This window comes from Trachurus japonicus, chromosome 13, assembly GCF_045865225.1.
Source record: "Trachurus japonicus isolate A0001 chromosome 13, Traja_1.0".
Taxonomy (NCBI): domain Eukaryota; kingdom Metazoa; phylum Chordata; class Actinopteri; order Carangiformes; family Carangidae; genus Trachurus; species Trachurus japonicus.
Genome location: NC_140919.1, coordinates 34,826,015 through 34,846,533, shown reverse-complemented (window position 1 = coordinate 34,846,533; position 20,519 = coordinate 34,826,015). Strand labels below are relative to the sequence as shown.

The following is a 20,519-nucleotide window of genomic DNA, read 5'->3' as shown; positions in this document are numbered from 1 at the left end:
TATACCATTGCAACTATTTGAATTATATCTTACACTAGCTTGCTCTTTTTGGAGCATAATGTGTACAGTTTGAAAATGTCAAGCTACAAGCATGACTCACTGTAAAAGGCAATTTTATTACAAATACTGGTCAACATATTCTCATATGAAGACATTTATACTCCCAAATGCGGATCAATACCTCATGCTTGCTGTTATCCTTTCACTCCTGCACTGGCTGATAAACCTCTACTGGTCCTGATTTCATAATGCTAACACATGACACCGGCACCATGAGCAGCTGCTGTAACACAATGCAACAGAACGGCAAGTAAAAGAGACTCCATTAATCTCACCCCATGGCCGGTATGTGGCAAAGTAGAAAGGAAAAAAAAACTACTACACTCATGTTATTACCACTTTCTTTCTATGCACATTGCACAACCTGCTGAGTTTTAAATTTGTTCTGCAGTCATTCGCGCCCTGCACTTGCATTGCCTAACATACAAGTGTTGGCAATAATGCATGATAATGACCATCCTGCCTGACTTCATTAGGCGAACACATGACAGCAAGTGCTCTGAGCTTCTGTTGTAACATCCTGCAACACATTGACAAGCCAAAGAAGACGTGATCATCACCACTTACTGTAGCACACAAAGCCAGTGGAAAAAACACACATCTAAATACATAAGAGCCCTGCTGCATGCACTGCTAATTCAAATTACAAATCCAATAAGGCTCAAGTGTATCAACCCTCCTAAGAAGAAACCTCATTAACCTCTGTTTTTAGAAATCACTTCAAGTCCCTTACGTAAAAACCTGTATGATGCACAGCTTTAACCAAACATAATTTCAATTTGCTCTATTCACACAGCCAGTCAAAGCACAAAGTTCAACCTTTACCGAAACACTTAACAATAACAGTGAGCCAAAGCCCCTGAGCTGCTTGTGCTTTTCTTTTGTTTGTTTTTTTATAAACCATAAAAGCCTAATGTGACGTGTGCAGTAGATTCTTTTATTGCTCTTAGACATTACAGGCATCTGTCAGCCCATGGAACAATGCCAAGACCTTGTGGCAATGTTCATATTTCATCTGACTGTGTAATTTCAGTGGACAGTTGCAGAGAGGTGCCTAGGAGGGACATAAACATAATCCTAAGGCTCACTAAGAGTAAAGGAGGGTGCATACAGTAGATGCAGCTGGTAGTCAGTGTTTTCCAAAGACACTGCAAGCTGCAGTAACACTCACTGCACGCCCTGATGTAGCAACACAGCTGCCCAATGCCTACACCTTCCCCAGGGGATGACTTGGAAGGTATTATGCGGATAAAGCCGAGCTAGATGAGGGATGTTCACTTGACTCTAGTGTAAGCATATTGACATCTAACCCCACCTCAATCTAACAGATTTACAACCTCACTATCTCCAACACAGTCACCCTGGACCCTCGCTTCTCCCATCTGTTGTTGCCAATGTCCTCTGAGTGATGAACTGTATATCCAGCAACCAGACACTGACCTCTCTGGCCCTGCATACCGAAAATTACAAAAGCTCGAGTGTAACAAACTTCCAGCAAATGCTGAGCTGAATCCAAGGAGAATGAGCTTATTGAGTAACTGGAAAATGATGAGAGCGGCTAAAATTTCCAGCTGCAAACGTAATTGCCAGCATTCACTCACAGCGCCCATGAGATCATTATCATGCTGCATCAGTGCTTCTGTATCTCTTTATCATCTCTAAACCTACTTAGCTGATTGTTGAAAACAAAGGTGTGCAGCCCTCTAACTTGTGTACACAGTGCACACACGCTGCCCAGGCCTCGCCTCACCATCAAACAAGATAATCATCTGCCTGGATCCCTTTTAAACTCAACTTATAGGACATTAGCAAGTTTTTTTCCCCACATCAACATCCAGCTCCATGGTAAAACTGTCCACTCACTCAGCAATCAGTGCAATTAGCCCTGATGGAAGACGTTTCAGTGCTGCTGCTAATTTATGAAAAGTCTTGGTCTCTGCGTCGTGCTGATGCAGACACGCCCGGGCCATTTCCACTTGTGCTGTAGTCCCTGGGAAATTCAACTCACATGTGTTTAACAGTCTCCTTCACTGCACAGCTATACGGGAGCCAGAGTACTGGTATATACAGTATGACAGGGCTGTTTTGGCTCCATCAGACACTTGACTAACAGACTGTAGAACAGCACTAATACTATCAATAACTGCTCCACCACGTGAGGACTGAATATCTCTAGTAACCTGAACACATCAGTGCCAGACAGACATCACATTATCCATCAGACTACTGTGAATGGCTGCCTTTAAAGTAGAGTGAAGATAAGATTTTCACATTATGCAACACAGGATAGATAGATAGATAGATAGATAGATAGATAGATAGATAGATAGATAGATAGATAGATAGATAGATAGATAGATAGATAGATAGATAGATGCAGGCCTATTATTCTTCATTTAGCCTATAGTTTGTTCAATCAATGCGACACATCAGTGTTCAGATGCATATTTCATCTAAACGTGTCAGAGGTGCAAAAGTCCACCGCACATTTCTCACGAAGTCTACTCAGTGACTTACCAAAAGTGGGACTAATAAAGAAGATGCCAAAGGGTTGATCCTATTACACATGATTTCAGCCGTCCACGCGCTCGTCTCACTGGATAAATTCACAACGAAATCACTGATGGTAGCGAGAGTTCAGTTATTCCAAATCCACTCGTAAAAAAAAAAAAACCCTCTCGTTACAGGCTGGTCAGGGCTGTGCTGGAGAAGAAGAAAAAAATCCAAACGGACGTGATGAGCGACAATCTGCTGCTGAAGTGTCATCAACAAGAGACCGCGGGGTATCTTCCAGTTACCTGTGTCTGGATGAAACCCCACCTTAAATCCCAGTAGGCTACGATCCGATTGGGGCTTTAAAGGCAGAACATGTAAAAAGCTGAAATCTCTCCCCCCACCAAAAAATAAATAAAAAAAATCCACCAGCTCAGAAGAGTCCTGACGCTCGCGTCCGATCCGTGTTCAAAAGGAGTTAAAGCGTCAGTACGTGGTCGTACCAAGTCTCCCCCGGCGTACGGGCTCGTAACGCAGGGATAAGGTGGATTCAATTTCCAATAAATCTCACGCTTGTTGTGAATTGCGGTGCAGATGGTGAGAGGAGGGAAACTGCAGTCCGGGGCGCTTTCTCAACGGAGAGGTTGCGCTCTGAGGAAGAAAAGAAAAAAAAAAGCTTGAGGCGGTTTAAGGTCGGCGTCAAATTCAGGCTTCAAGTCCGTCATTAATCACGAAGGTCAAAAACTGTCCGTAAGCAGCAGGTTTCCCACAGTGCAGTTAATCGGTGGCTGTTTTTTGTTTTTTGTTTTTTTTTTACCGGCAGTTGTTTGCCATCACTGTGGTCGTTTTGTTTGCCCCAACTTCCCCTGAACGAAGCGCAAAGAAACAATCCCACCCAGGCACTGATACCGTGATTTCTCCCCGTCTCCTCTGATACTATGCGCACCCATGCCAGCTATTAGTTTTCGTACATGACTTGGTCTGTCCGCTCCCTCAATAACAGCAACGACACAACACAACACAAAAAAAAGGCAATGCGGTCGATTTCCCCGGGCGGGATGTGGACAGGAAATGTTCCTGTGTCGCGGAGAAAACAGGCAGCCTTTAGAAAATGCGCCTGTAGCCTACGACTCCTCGTGCAGGCGTCCACCTGCGTAATAACAGCCAGATATAAATGAGTACATGTTGTCACGCCATGATGTCTGGAGCGGAGCAGAGCAGAGCCAAGTGGCCAGTGGACACATTTCTTTGGTATCAGAGGAAACGACTGACACCTTTCACGGACAGTGCAGCACTGCAGCAATGTGATGTCATTTAGACTGCATTTCAAGCACATACGCGACTAAAGTGAGGGTTTCCTCTTCCCTTTTGAACCGCACTGTGCTGGAGACGAGAGGGAGATGTTAAAGATGACAGTGGCTTCATATGGACAGGACAGCAGGCGCTATGAGGTGTTTGTGATAACACCGGGATGGGCTGGTGGCTCATAGTCCAGCACAACAAGATACTGCATCGGTGGGAAGGAGGAGGGAGGGAGGGGAAGAGGATGGAGAGCGAGGGAGGAGGAGTGTTGGGTCACTGCTGCACTTAAAAAAAAAAAAAATCACACAGCCCCTAAAGGCACAAGTTGTTTTTGACCGCTTTGTGTTTAGGCTTTAATGAATCCCCTTTTATTTTCTTATCCTTCTCAATCTCAAATGGCTGTCATAATATGTTGCAACACAAATAACTTGACCACCCACGTGTCTCAGACAGCACCTAATGCTTTGCTGTGCATAGCTTTGGGACAAGCAGTCCTCTTGGCCCAAATCAATGGAAATGGATATCCAGCATATAGAAAAATAACCGTGAATATCCACCCACCAGAAAAGAAAAAAACAACAACAACAAAACAATGGGTAATCCTCTCAGAGTTGCAGAAGAAAATCCAGAGAGAGCCCATCCTTCATAATAATGTGTGCAGCCGCAATATGCCTCTAAGTAGAGGATAACATGTTTTGTATGTCTTTTTTCTTCTGTTGCGCATCTTCCCCAAGTGTATTGTCTGCCTGTACGGGGGCCACAGGACATGTGATGAGAAAAAGAAATTCTGGTGGATTGACAAATCCTGTCAAATCCAATCCATTTGGCTGCAGGAGCATCTCACACAGACACACACGTACAAGGTGTAGTGTGTGAAATGGTGGTTAAATTAGAGACGTAAGACATGGAGAATGTCAGGAGAGTAAAGCATAAATTTAGCTTCAAAATGCAGCTGGTTTAAATGGAATTTGTCCACTGTGAGCTGAATTAATAAGCCATAAAAACTACCTCATCGTATAACAAAAGTTAATGGAAAATATCACACATAACATATCCCAAATGTAAGATTATATTATTGTAGATATGATAAGAAATAGAAAGGTACAGTAATCCTCATTACCGAGAAACACAGGTACACTTTAATGTCCTTAAAGGAAAATTATAGAAACATTAATTCTTCATAGGAGTTTTTTATTCTCAGTTTTGGAATAATATATTACTGAACTCTTGTAGCTGTACTGTAGGTTTCACATTGACTTTGTTTCACTGCTGCAACATGACAGGTGGCACAATTATCTGATGTACAACTATTAGTACAAGAGCAGCAGCCTGTCATAATTAAAGGGCATTCCATACTGGGCGGGGCATCTCCAGGGCAATTAAAATGGATCAGTGAGATGTGACACAATCCCATTTTGGGGACTTGTGCACTCACAAAGTGCTGCCTTCTCTGTTGAATGCCAATTTTTCTATCAAACCCACCTTACTTTACTGTAACTCCACAAATATTCACGACAAGGTTATCTTTGAGAAAGCTCAAATCAGCAGGGTTTAGATTCAAATGCACCCTCAAAACTAGTTTTGTGCTTTTTTTCTTTCTTTTTTTGAATAGATGCATCCTTCAAAAATTTCATTGTGTTGCAGAGCGTGCTGTCGAGCTGAAGTTTCATTATGTGATTACTCTCTGAGGCCGACCTGAATGAGCATGTGTGTTCCTGAGGTGGGTGAGCGCAGGAGACGCATGCAGTGAATACTGATGCAAAGTGCAAAAGAGCCATGAAGGAAGCCAATCTGCTATTTATATCAGGCCTCACTCCATGGGGCAAAGCTCCCTCTCACAGTAATGCACTGTAAGTGATTGATTAGTGCGATATTGAGAGATTGTCCGTCTTAACTGTCTTCACTTGCCAAAGTGATGAAATTACTGCACACTAGTCTTTGAAAGCGTAATGGCAGATTAGGTCAGTCTGATCCATCCACTCTAATGAGGTAACTTAAAAGTTGAAGTTGCTCAATTTAGGTTCAGGTGCACACATGCGGTGAGCCCCAAGGACCTATAACGTGGCGCTGCATCAGTGCAACGTGTCACTGGATAGTTTTGCATATGTGTACTGAGCAGCAGAGACTATTAAGTGCTGTGTGCAGGAACAGCAGCATCATTACAGCATATACAGTGCTCTGTAGTGGGTTAGAGCAGTCTTGTTTATACCGTTGAATCACCCTGTACATTAGCGCTCACTCTCACAATGCAAAAAGTTCCTCTAGTGCTTTAAACCTTCCATCTTACCATCAAATGCGGAAGCATCATAGATGTTATTTCCACTGTGAGGGTCTCTAATTGGCTTATCAGCAGGACTTTATTTTAACATGGTGGAATAACAGGCGTCTGTTGGAGGCAGACTATTTCAGCAGAGATCAGAGTGGATGCAGAACGTACAGTATAGTATAGTGTATGTATGCATATGAGCATTCAACGCTTGTTTTATTCAAGTGGGTCTTGTCCTCAGATCTCGGTAGAATAAAAAGAAAATGATATGTGATTTACAACCAAGTCTCTTGCAGCAGGCTATATGATAAAATGACAGGACATGAATGAAATCTACAGCAAGTGGTTTGTGCATTGCAAACCACAGGGAGCTGCAATTGCTGTAGCCTCAGAACAGCATTAGGTCACTCTTACGCTATGTGTGTCACAAAATACACAAATGCTATATCCACAGAATCCAAACACACGTTCACGTATCATACAACTGTGTTTCAGCCTTGTCTTGCTTTTCTTTGAATATAATAAGTGCTACTTAGCAGCTTTAAGGGCTCTTCAATGTGTCCTTGTATGCGAAATCTTAAAGATAGACATAGGCCATCTGGGAAAGTGTGAGGTACAGCTCACTCACAAGCCATCCTCCAAGTTTGTCTTTATGCCTGAAGTTATAAAAAGAGCCCTGCTGCTCTTAAGGAACTAAAGACAAAGCTCTGGGGTTAACGACCAGTGCATTTTCGCAGCAACGGCTTTCATCAGTGTTACATGTATGGGTAATTCATCTACAATACATCTCAAATGGCCCCTTGGATAATGGTATTTAAGAATATTAGAAATTATATCACCACATGTAATTAAGGATCTGACATTGTACCATATTAAAACAGCTAGAGGATATGTTTAAAAACCACGTCCTCCATTTATTCTTAGGTTAAGACTTAAAAAAAAAAGATCCAAAAAGGTCTCTCTCTCTCTCTTTTTAATGAAATTTAAATCACCTCCTCCTGGACCAAGAGACACCTCCTCAGTGGCAATAAAAGAAAAAGCAGACATAGTGAGTGTCTGGCCTCTTTAAAGAGGTTTCCTACAAGATTTTTGACACCCTATCTCTTAATGGAGCTCCTGCACTCAGTATAACTCAGTATTTCAATGAGCACTCTGTTTCACTTTGCACGGGGGCATGAAATCATCCATCACATCTGTTGTTTTACAGTTAATGAATCTCTGCATGCCTGCAGTCTTACAAAAGTTTCTGTATTTCTCATATATAGTGAATTAAGGCTATAGGCGTCTTGGATATTAACGAATATCTTTGTTATTGACTGAAAATTATCATGTAACCCTAATGCAGGCTGACAGTGAGGCTTTCTGACATTAAAGCCTCGTCTGTTATTCCTCAGGAGCTGCTGCACTTTTTTTCACTTCTTTTGCTCTTCTCAGTTTAACACCTTGGTGGAGCTGTGAGGTTGCCACGTGTTTTTTGTTTTGTTTTTAACCCTTTTAATATAGACTTGACTGCTGTTGACAACAGGCACAAGCCTGTGCAACTCAACGTATATCAGACTAACAAATCCACATTTCACTCTGGCTAAATAACATCCACAACAGCATGACAGCACTACTCTTCTTATAGCTGCAGAACAAAATGAAAACAACAAAGTCAAATTATCACCTTATAAAGTTGTTGCAGTTATTTACACATCCAGCTAACACATTAGCTTTTACGAATGGCCACTTGCCAGATGTAGTGTTTGTTTGTTTGTTAAGCTCTTTTGCTCTCCTCAAACTATTGAGGGAAGGAGCTGACTTCTTAGCTGCTAAATGTTCTTTTGATGTGCTGTCTGCTGTTTGGTGCTGTGCTTGTAGTGTACTGTGGTTTATCTAAGCTTGTTTGATGAAAACAGTAGCCTGCTGTGCCTGAAAGCAGGTTTGATAAGACAGGTGAGAGTGAGCTACAACAGTGAAGCTGAGGGGCTGTAAAACCAAAACAATGAGATGAAAGACGCTAAAAGGCTCCACTGAGATGACGGAAACCACATAGGCTACAGTACTGTACACACAGTCATGTGATCCACTGTTAATATAAGAAATATTGGGCAGCGCAGTTTTGACATTCAATCCGGTGTAAATTGTGAACTTGCTCATCCTCAGTCCTCAGTCAAAACAAATAAAGTCGGTATTTCTCAAAATTGATTCCTTGAAATCGTGATGGGAATCAGGAATTCAGGAAGTCAGGCCAACGCAGTCTGTCTGATCCTAGCACAGTACGTCTGATACACACTGAAAGTGTTTTGAGATTAGAAAGTTCAACTAAGAATTTCCATCTAAGTCCGAAAATGTTTGTTCTGTATATAGATATTAAATCCTAAGATGTGTGTGTTGGATGCTGTGGGTTAGGCTTCTGCCCTGGAGTCTCCACAGTCCTGCAGAGAGCAATTTCAGACCCTATATCTCTTTTAATGTTTGTGTATGCACTCAAACAGAATTAATCCAACAAAAATTCAGCAGATGGTTCACAGCAGAACATCACATCTTTTATTTTCATAGTGTATGTTTTCTTTCCTTTTCTTTTTTTTTTCTCAAAACAATCTATTTCTGCATTACATTCTAATTTTGCCTCAAATTGATCCAAAGTGCTTTTGTCTTTGAGGGAAACAGACAGGAAAAAAGAAAAGAGGACTGCTATCTCAAGAAGAGGAAAAAATCTCAGCAGCAGATTTTTCAAGGTACCATGGCAACAGAGCATTCAAAAGAATTTTGATGAGAACAGCAGGCAAAGAGAGGCTGATTACAAGGGAGACAATTTGTTACTCCAATTACAAGAGCAACAGAGTCTGATTGCACATACACAAGCATTGTGTCGTATTCTGTATCTGGACCACTGTGCAAAAACACTGTTCTTTTCTCTCCTCTCCAGTCTGAGGACGAGTGAGGGCGGCTGGAGCATCCTGGTGTGGAGATGAAGGGCTCAGTCTAGGTAGCTGTTGCCACGAGGCTAGTTTAGCAGCTAAAGCGTTGGCATAGTGATATGAGGTGGACACGGCTTTGATTGGCAGTGCCGCAGGATGAAGAGCAGACATGCAGTGGGCGGACAGTTTTTACTTTTTCTTGCTTTTTTTTTATCCTGAGAAACTCAATTTCGATCATACAGGAGGAAGTGGCTGCAGCTGTCTATCTTGGGCGACTGTTCTCACTTCCCAATCTCACTCTCCAGTGCTCGGCAAACAGACCACCGTCCTGACAAACACAATCACTCACAGCACAGATTCACAGAGCATCTGTCAGTAGAGTAAAAAAAAACCTGCAAAAAAATGCAGCATGCACTCTCAGTTTTACACACCTTTATGTGCTGGACACACAACTCTCAGCTGCACATTATTGGGTGATGATTGTTTTATAAAAGGTCTTGTCATCTGGAACAGAGGCACAAAGCAGGAGCACTGAGACTTTGCCAACAATCACAGATATGAGATTACATTACACATTCATTTGCGAGGCAGGGAAACTCAAAGAGAATCATTAATGCCGTGTTCACTAAATATTTGTGTCAAATGCTATGCATGAAAAAAGAGGGAGCAGGTTAAACACTCCATGTCCTATAAGTTTTGACTTTAAATTGAAAATCCGTAAATTCACATAATGAAGGTCATTTTGCTGCTGCAATTTTTCCTACAAATTATTTTTTTATATTTTATATAAATACCCTGCACAACTTACATTTATTGGCAATTTAGCCACATGCATATCGTCTACGACCATTATTAAATAAAGGACATTATTGAAATTTACAGAACCTAGAAACGTTATACAAGGTATTATCACTAACTCAACTATGACACTTAAATTGCTGCTGACAAATGTGTTCCAGGAGTGTTCATCTCAAGCAGAGTACATCAAGGTCTGCAATATAAAACATTTGCTCTATTGTACTCTGCTGCAAAATCAAGGGAGACATTAGTCATGCCATTTATCACTGTGCCATTGTTGCCTGAATTTAAGCGGTTGTGAATGTAGAGTCGTGCACACATGGAGTTTACAAGCATTCTTTCAGTAAGTCAAAAAACCTTGTCAAAAGGACACCATTCAATCACAGTGAATCCGCGGTCTCTCCCCTGCAGATGAAGTGAATTGAGCTTAGGAGTCAGTGAAAGGATATCTGACTAGATGGATCTGGGGGCTGCCATTGTATGAGTTCATGTAGGTGAGTTTCAAGGCTCCACGTCATGGTTGTGTGCTGTAGAATAGATGAGTGTTAGGGTTCAGTGGGCGTGAGGAATAGAGGCTACCAAGGCTGAGATAAAAGGAGGATGCCAGCTAACTCACTGAGGATGGGAGGCAGTGACTAAAAGCCCTACCTGAGCATAGCAGTGCCACAGAGCAACGCTCATCTCCTCTTCTCGGGCTGACTCTGATCGAGTGTGTTATCAGTGCAGACAGGCAGGCTAAATCACTGGTTGAGTAAAGGTTAGAGCTACCAGCCTGTTACTTTGCCCATGAGGGCAGGCAGGTGAATGTCAAAGCAGCCTGAATCATAAGAAAACACTCTGGGGCGGAGGGTGAGTCAACCCCCAGGTCAAACACTGATTTATGCATTACTTGTGTTCAGTGGTGCAACACCATATTAAGCCGAGCAGTTCCCAGATGAGCAATGCGTGAACTGTAAAGGATCATTGGGTGGCTTATGTCTTTGCATGGAGTGCCAGAAAAACTATTCTTCAAATCAGACTAAATCTGAGGTCATCATACTTGGCACGCTCCCAATAGGAATTTAAATGATAGAAGCCATAGGTCAATGGACCTAGTGAAAGAAAGTTTTTTTCAGCCATGTTTTTATCACCTGAGAAACAAAGGTCAAGTCTTTTACTTCTGCCACAAACTAGAGAAACTTAGCCATGCATTTATTTCCTCCCACCTGGACTAATGCAACTCTCTATTCACTTACAGTAGTTCCAATCAAAAGTCAATCCAAGACCTATGGTTAGTTCAGAATGCTGTTGCTCCACTACCAACCCAGTCTAAAAAATATTTTCACATCGCCCAGGTCCTCGCGTCTCTACACTGACTATCTGTCTATTTTAGGACTGACTTAACAAATTTGTTAATTACTTTTGAGGCCAGGCTTGTGCTGAACCTCATTATATATCTGAGCTTTTATCCCCTATAACCCAGGGTGCAGTCTGAGATGGACCCATTGCTAGTCAAGGTTAACAACCAAAAGGAGACAAGCAGGCCTTCACCATTAGCACCCCTGAACTTTGGAACAACCTCCTGCAGGAGATTAGACACACAGAGTCAGTTCCCTGTTTTATCTCACTTCTTGAGACAGAGACATTTCTATTTTTTTTTTTTTTTTAAAAAGCTCTTGTGGTATGATGTCATTTTTTCAGTTCTGTTTGATTTGTTTTGATGTTTTTTAATTGACTTGTTAGATTTTGAGTACGTGTCGATGCTATAGCGCATCCTGACAGGTGAAGGTGCCGCCAATGTTAATGCTGATGGTGGAGATCCAGAAGCAAACAAAACAATTAGTGCAGGCTCTTCCTCCTGAGCTGCAACATATCGATTTAAACAACTTTCAGCCAGCCAGTACTTTGTTTCTATCTCAATCTTGACATATACAGAAGGGATCCTAAAAATGGAGATGATCATTTTGATGAATCTCCACCACAGACATTTATCACATCTTGTAAAGACTAAACTTTCTGGCCCAACATCAACATAGATTTTTCCTCTGTGTTTCTTTGGCACATTAGTGAGAGCCTCCAAGCGGTCATTGGTAAGTCTCATATCACCCTCTACCATACCATGCTCTAAGAGGAAATTCAGTTCCAGAGAAAATGATGATTACAGGCAAACTTCACTTTTACATCAAGCTGCATTCAGTGGGCACTGTCGCCTCTCGGCAAGATTCCCGAGTCCCAAGTTTGTATGCTCTCTCTCTGCCTGTGTGGGTTCTCTCCAGGTTCTCCAAGGCAGTCCAAAGACACGCACACGAGGTTAACTTGGGAACTCTTAATTGCCCAAAGGTGTGATTGAAAGCATGTGAGATTGTGCGTCTCTCTGCGTTAGCCCCTTGATTGGTCCGCCTTCGCCCTATGCACAGATAAGTGGTAAAGATGATGGATGGGTGCATTCAGCAGGTCTTTAATGTTGTGCAGAAAACAGGGTCCTTCTGTTGTATTTTCTGCACAATTTTCCCATACTCAAAACCTAAACAAATATAAGGTTCACTTCTTAGCCGTAATTTAACAATAGTTTAAAACATAGCCAACAAATTTAGAATGTATGTAATTGTTTCACTTTAGTGTATCATTTCCTAATGATACAATCTCATATGGCACACTATTTGCCTTTAGGCCTGACACTAATTTCTCTTCTGTGTTTTCTTGTTAGGCAGCAGCAGAGAAATAAAATTGTAGATGCACAATGTCTTGTTTCCACCTGGCACTCAGAGTAGATCTGGGACTTGGCTATAATTGTGACTATGCAGGATTCCATTAGTACAGCTGTCCAACAGGGAGGCAGCCTGTTCAGGCTTCTCTACATACTGTATCCGCCACTAAAAAGCCCTCAACACAGGAAACATTATTTAATATTATTGGTTTCAAGCACTCTCCTCTTTCTCACAGGGCATGCTTATGTTTGGGGTTTTTGCAAGTTATGCAAAATGTAAGTTTGAGAGCAGCTGTTCAGGCTCCATAGTTGTCATTTGCAGTAGTGAATGTGGTGTATTCACAGGACGACCGTGGTGACACTCTTTCTCTCTGCTCTACATTGACAGCCCTTTATCCATAAATCCCTCTGTTGGATAACAGTGCTTCAGGTTAAACAGCTGTTGTTGCTCTTTTCATGCAGGAGTCAAGTTTGTACACAGAAGAGTCACAGGAGAGGAGGAGGAGGAGGAGTCAAGCCTTGGGCACCTGCAGCTCTGCAACTTCAATAGATAGCACAAAGTATGCCCAGCAAATGGGCCCACGGCCCCCTTTTTCCCTCTTTCCTGCCCACTGTCATTTTAACCAGAGTTAGAGCCTGTTTGCTGGGAAACACCATTAATTTCCCCAGGGGCTGATTATTCAATATTCAATAGCTACTGTTATACAGCACCAACTGTGGATCAAGCTCCTAAAGCTGCTCTTCCTGACCAATATCATCAGAGCTCAAAACATTCTTTGCGAGGGGATCACAAGATCAGACTAAGACACGAAAAATAACCTTGTTTCCAAATGCTCTCTCTCTACCAGCTGCCAGCTTAGCTGAGACTGTTTAGTGCAAAATGTGTTTGTTCTGCAAGAGAAAAAAAAGTCCTGCGTAAAATATAGGTTGTGACACATTTTAATAGGCTGTTCCTGATGCATGTTTAGTAATAAGGCACTTTTATGGTGAACTAGATGTTCTTTCAAAATGCCATGAAATACAGAAATACAGGCAGACATTCTCACTTACCAGATCCACATAAAAGTACAAATAAAATAGTCTAACGAAGACAAAAAGAGCAGATGCTTAGTGACAGAAATACAGTAGGTCCTACAAATTATTTCCTTATTGGGTTGAGTTCAAAGAAGACACAAACCCAAATCTGCAGTTCTGCAAAAAAAAAAAAAAAGTGTGAACAGTGTGAATAGCCATAAGGGCTCACGCTTATTAGCGCCTTACAGTATACATTCACTGGTAAAGGGTGTCAGAGTAAGGCATGAGGGGGAAGATCAATTGGTGTTTAATCCTGTTTTGATTCAACTGCATAGCGACTCTTTTGAGCAATTAACTCTGGCAATGACGGCTGAGACTGTGTGAAATCTCTTTACCATGACAGTGATGTTACTGATGTGTATGTCCAAAAATGCATTGATGTGCATATTCAAATGATTTCTTAAAGGGAAGATTGGCGACGTGCCAAGAGCAACCCAGCCTCCTTGATGTCACATTGACTGTCTACACGACTTGATGGTTTTGTCTAGTATGTTCTGAGGATGATTTGATCGCTGCATGGCATGTTTCTTTCCTGACAAACTGCTGAGGTCTTGTACTGCACAAAAGTCGTAGTTGTGCTCTTAGGAGGATGGTGGGAGTAGGAAGCGTGGCTTCTTAAATCTGCTGTAGTTGCCGTGAGTGAAATTTGAACATAGGATGAATGTGCAAGACTGTCCTCCTAAGAAAAATGAGTGTACTAGTCTTTTCTGTATCAGTGTTTTTTGCATAATGCAAGAAAACCACATTTGCTGACAGCATGACTCTTGACAATTTAAAGCATGGGAGAAAACAAAAGAGTAGAAGAGGTTCACAGCTGGACAGGTCAACAAGACGTCTTTCCCCAAACTTTAAACTAACTTGGTTTAGAGCCTTATACGAAGCCAGGCCTAAAAGAAAACTGACAGGCAGTTTGAAATGATCCTCCTGCTGGTAGAGGCATCCAATCAGAAAATGCAAGTGCTGTTTTTTAGAAAAATCACAAATGCCCTGTTCTGTGGTTTAGTATGGTGTCCTTGTTATGTCAAACTGTTTCTTTCAAAATGTATTTGCTGATGCAAATGATTAGTAGCCAATATCCATATTTCATCAGAACGACAGGGCTGGACAAAGGAGAAGGACAAAATGTCAGTTTTAAGGATTACAGTCTATTGTAGTTGTTTGAACAATGACACAGTACGTACAAAAACTAAGTACTCTTTGAGTTAAACATTTCCAAAGCTTTTTACAGTATTGTATCTGTTAGAAGAGATTTGAGTAGTTTTACCCAACATTTATCCATAATTTGCCTCAGTGTCAAGCGCAGGTTTATTTAATGAGAATGCATCACAGTAGAACTACACACTGTTGCACTTTGTTCTCTTCACGCAGTCAGCAACTGATGTTACTCCCAGACGACAGATCTGCAGGGGGGAGTTTCATATAGCAAAATTACTGGCTCAAGGTCTGGATCATGTGGCGCAATCATCAATTCCAGATCTCATCTTGAAGAACTAAGGCATTCTTTCTGAACTCTTACCAGCGGATACAGGCTGTCAAATCTGCCCGTAGAGTATCTGTGTGAGTGACGGACAGAAAGAGAAATGAGGAGAAGGAGTTTAACAGCTCCCCTCATGTGCACTTAACTTGATGCCACCTTGACATGTTGGAATTTAGTCGTAATTTTCCTGACAATGTTCTTGTTGTATTACTTGTAATACACCCAATTAATGTGTGTGTGTGACACTGACACATTTACATACAAAAGAATGTGTGATTCTTAACCGCGCCTTTGATGCAGATGTTGAACAACAGGAACTTTCAGCTTCACCCATTTGAAGCTTCACCCATTTGAAGTTGTGTTATCTTTTGCTGATTGCTCAGAGCAAACCCATCACACAGGGGAAGAACTTGCCCAGTAATGCGTAACTATACCTGACCCACTCCACTTGTTAGCCCTTTGTTCAGTTGAAAGAATTCACTTACTCTACATGAAGTGTCTGAGTCAAGCAACTTTTTATCTGATTCTGCAACAATTACACACTCATCCCCCTGCAAACCAATTTGCTCCGACAGTCTTGGGATTGTGGAAGGATCCTGGCAGCAGACACTTCCACTTCAAGAGTTTCTGAGTTAGTGGGTGATTAGGACCTGGTGCTGGAGAGCAGCCAAGACAGGAGTCATTGGAAAGGCAGGTAGGGTATAAATTGTCTTTGTTCGACTAGACTACTCAAACTACTCATCATTCCCAAGATAAATTATTTGTCAATTTTCTCAACAGTTATGGGCAGTGTGGATGAAACAACTTCTGATCCGAAACAAGATTTAAATTTATCTCATTTAGTCATTGACCAATCTGTACCCATTTATGCTTCACATAATCAACAGAAATTGAGAAAATGTATCACCAGAAGTGGCAAAGCATATGCTTATTTGGCACTAGATAGAAAGCCATCTTTGTGGATTTGTTTTAGCTTAGTGTAAAGAGTGGAGATATAGGGAAACATCTAGCCTGGTTTTGATTAAAGGTAACAAAATCCAAGGATCCAATCAGCACCTCTCAAAGCTTTTTACTTTAACTATGCAGTGAGCGAGGGCACCTGTTTCAACTTGTTTCCTGTCTTTGGAAGTCTTCTGAAGGTAAGCTAACCTCACCGAATCTAGTTTTACATTTAATACGGAGTTGCGGATCTTCTCATCAACTGTCAAGAATCATATATCCCAAAATGTCAATCTATTAATTTAAGTACGTTGCAGCGAGCTCTCCATCCTCAACTAGACTGGCCTGACATCAAGACAGAAAACAAGATGTAATCAAGGTTGAAAGTGTGTGAGAAAAAACTTCATCACAACATTCAGATTTCTAACTCTCTTGAAATTAATATATCCAAAAACTGACGCCTCATGTTTCCCATGGCTGAAATGAATTTGAGGTTTGCTGAAGTGGAATCAGTGAGAAGGTGCTGAGCAGCTGAGCCTGTTTCAACGTACAGCTGGAAACAGGTGCTCTAACAGCTTGTTCTTCTAAATCGATATGAGATGAATAAAATGGAAATTTTATGTGAGGCCCCTGGGGGGAAGCAAAAAAAAAAAGAGATTAAGTACGGAAATAAATAGCAAAGGTTAATGCAACTTAGGCAAAATATTTTTCTCTCTCCATACCTTCAAGATCGGATACCAAACTTTGACCAGACAAGAAATAATTTCTACTTTCTACTGTTAGACAAAAACATTGTTCATTCTGGCTTGTAATTGGTGAAAGTTGGAAGTAATACTATATTTAATTCAGCTGTCAAAACAGAATTGTCAAGACAGCTGGAGGTAATCATGGCCAAATAAACACAATGAGAACCCTTCGAGCAGGGTAGAGTGATGGAAAATGAATTCCTCCTGTGCTTCCTCATGATTCTTTGCTTCACAGGAAGTAAATGACAGCCAAGAAAGGCAAACAGATGCCCAAATCATGGGTAAAAGTATACTGTATTTACTCAAATGCTTACTGTGGAAACATTATCCAAATTTTTAAAAAAAAAGTGTATAATGTCATCCATAATGAGTTGGGCAAACCATGCACTTCATGCGCATGTGAAAAACTTCTTCTGGCATATTATAATAATAATATATTATTTAGTATACCTTGTGCATGCACAAAACCAAAAATCAAACAACAAGAAGAATAGATTGAAAGAATGCTCACATGTTCAGTATGTTAATACAGCCAAATTCCCATAACAGTCCTCGGTTTTTTTCTTGCTGTGATCTGGACCATGTTTGAACTAAAACATGTCACCTTGTGACTATGGTAACCAGTTCTCACTTGCCAGCCCTTTCCAAGCTGCTGGTCTGACACTGCTAAAATCTATAGGCTATTTTGTATCTGTGGTGCCAGACAATATCACCGAACACATAAATTAAATAGAAAAACTGTCCTGAAATCTGGTGTATATACACTTGTACAATGATCACTCACAGAGAAAGTTACAAGTGACAGAGTGTTTTTCTTTTGTCTCTCACAAAGCACACAGCCTGAGCCTGGATGACAAACTGCTGCTCCACCTGTCTGCCACTCAGTGAACAGAGCAGACAGGAGAAGAGTGGCCAGTACTGCTGACTATCTTTTATTATAACTACCTAAGTTTTGTCCAGAAAATCTATATATTCATTGCTAGGTGCTTTTTCTGAGGAGACTCTTAATCTAGCTATAAATGCACTAAATTGGAAACACTGCAGGCAGTAAATACATAATAGAAACACTTTGTGCCAATAAAAATTGAATGCAGTAGAGCCAATGCGGAACTACAATAGTGAACTGGCATGTGGCTGGCCAATGGTATAACTTCATCAGTCAGTGGCACTGCTTCTGTACAAAAGCATAACCATCTACGATTTGGTTATCCCCCTTTGGTATTTCCCTTTTGTCTCCCACTAGTTCGACAGAAGGAAGAGGTTGTATATGGGAAAAGGGTTAATATGCTCTTTTACAACAGATTTAAAAAATGACCGTTTAGCATCCTAAAGCACAAACCACTGTAACAGTATGTCCATTACAATATTCCCCCAATGAACATAAGGGTATCTATTAGTTCCAGTCATTTAATAACTGTATATCACATCCACAAGATGTGAACTCAATACCCACTGTGTTGTTATAAAACTTATGAACCTTCGTTTAGATTATCCTAACAATGCATAATCAGAGCAACTGTAATATAGTCAAGGTGATTATATTTGCTGGTTTCTGATTTGGGGGTAAATTGGCAGTGACGTGATACAAATGTTTCCACATTAACCCTGCCAAGAATCTCAACGAGCATGGCTCTACATCAATGAATTTTACATACCTACATGCCAAAAATCCTTGAGAGCTGGCTCTTTTCCTCAGTTTCCAGTATTACCTTAACTACCGTTTTCATGTCTCCCAAGCAGTGCGAAAAGAGAGCGGGGTGTATTTCACAGTTTTTACTGAATATAATGTTATTATTTTAGTTAGGATTTTAAATATACACACAACTATGGAAATAAAATGTTCTGTCTTCGGATGTTATTCAAACATTTTAGCTTGTAAGAGTCTTCAGAGAGGTGATTCTGTGGTAAGTGGAGCATAATTACCTCCAATTTGCGGTTTACAGTTTTTTGAACTGAGCATGATTCAGATGAGCACACAGTGAGCTCTCACACTGTGCTCTCTGCTTCCATCACTATTCAGACCTCAGAATACAGTAAACCACTCAAAGAAGACAAAAAACTGAATTATTTTTAAATGAGCGCAACCATGTTATTGAGTAATGCTGGAAATACCGAATTTATCCATGGTAATGATAACCTCTGACATTTTGGTTCAGCTAATGGAATCGCTTACAAACTGCATCATTACCTTTAATTTGAAATAACCAATGATATCCCACAGATATGTACAATGGTTCATTTAATTTGCACTTTTTTAAAAACTCCCTGGAAGAAAAATAATCTTATGATTATTTAATCATTTCAACTTCTGCACTCGAAGCCTCAGTCATTGCCTGAAAATTTAACAGGAGCTAAAGGTTTGCCTGATGTGAAAAAAAAGAGGTGGGGTTAGCCAAACTGAAAAATAAAAACAAGAATTTTTGATTATCACATGTTCAGTCATGTTTTATACTAGTTTATACTGAATGTCTTGATGTACCTTACATTATTTTAATGCCAGAGCTAGTAATATATTTTTTACATGACATCCAATTAGTCACTGATCGTCACAAACACAGAAGCAGGGCCTTGGGCAAGATGCATTAAACTGTGTCAGCAGAGACTGAATTTTTTTTTTTTTCTTAAACCACATTTTGGTACGTACCCAAAGCTGGTTCTATCTTTTCATCTCAGTCACTGTAAAAGGGGAAACACCTCCTCCACTCCCACAGTATGCCATATGTCGAAGTGCCCTCATTCACATGTTTGAATATTGATACTTCTGCCTGTTCCACTTGGTACACCTCTCAATTGAAAAAGCAGAGAAGCAAGAGCAATTTTACCAATTGTGCCATACTGGTGAGGTTTTGTGACAGCATCATTACAAACGACCGCAGTTATTTGTAGTTTCTGCAACATTGGGGGCTTTTTCAGATTGTGCCTGAATGCATCATTGTAGCCCTTGATATCCCTGCTGCTCAGCTTTCACATCAGTAATGTGCGAGCTGTTCTGTGCCTAAGTGTGCACACCACTGATTTAAAGAGACTGCAAAAATAAAAACACAGGAACTGGCAAACAACCTAAATCCAGATGTTTTATCATAAGGTTATATCTCTCACAATGCGTTTCATACCTACATTATCAGGCCACCCACGCCGGAAAATCATGTGTATGCAAGGTTCTGAATGTGAGTGTGGGGTAATAAATGCAGGCTGCCAGAAACATGTTTTATAAGGTCACTATGACATTGACAAAATTCTAATCTGCAAAACTTCAGCAAAAGTTGAAGGGATTCCCTGATTCTCTGGTTTCACAGATATTGAATTCACAAGGCCAAAAATGTCTTTTCAGAGCTCACCATGACCTGTGACATCTCAAATCTATTCAGTTCATCCTTGAGTCCATGTGAATATTTGTATGAAATTTTAAGCAATACCTTCAAAGCATTACTGAAGAATTCACACAGGATGAAGGACAACCTATAATACCATGAAAATATAAAAACAGACTCTAGGATTTAGAGCAGGGCTATTCAACTATATTTTTGAGGGGGCCAATTTTGTTGGAGGGCTGTGGCCCAGGGGCCGGTCATTCTTCTGAGCTATCTTCTGTTACCGTTTCATCAACAGCAGTGTTGGGCAAATTACTCTTGAAAAAGTAATTACATTACTGGTGGTACTGATTACTCCGAAATAGGCTAATCACATTACAGTTCTTATTACTTTATTTCAAAGGTAATGAGTTAGATTACTAGTTACATTAGGCTACTAGTTACATCATCGCCTAAAAATTAAT

The 20,519-nt window shown here is 40.8% G+C and overlaps 2 protein-coding genes across 2 annotated transcripts in view; both read right to left on the bottom strand.

The window, feature by feature from the left end:
* lrfn1 (leucine rich repeat and fibronectin type III domain containing 1) overlaps positions 1-3,755 on the bottom strand; it is a 103,748-nt gene extending 99,993 nt beyond the window's left edge. The window contains exon 1 of the mRNA XM_085796166.1: positions 2,578-3,755. The gene's annotated coding sequence lies outside the window, so the exon portion shown is untranslated. The remainder of the gene's footprint in view (positions 1-2,577) is intronic.
* The window catches only part of paf1 (PAF1 homolog, Paf1/RNA polymerase II complex component), a 384,753-nt gene that overhangs the window by 279,494 nt on the left and 84,740 nt on the right, over positions 1-20,519 (bottom strand). The window lies entirely within an intron of this gene.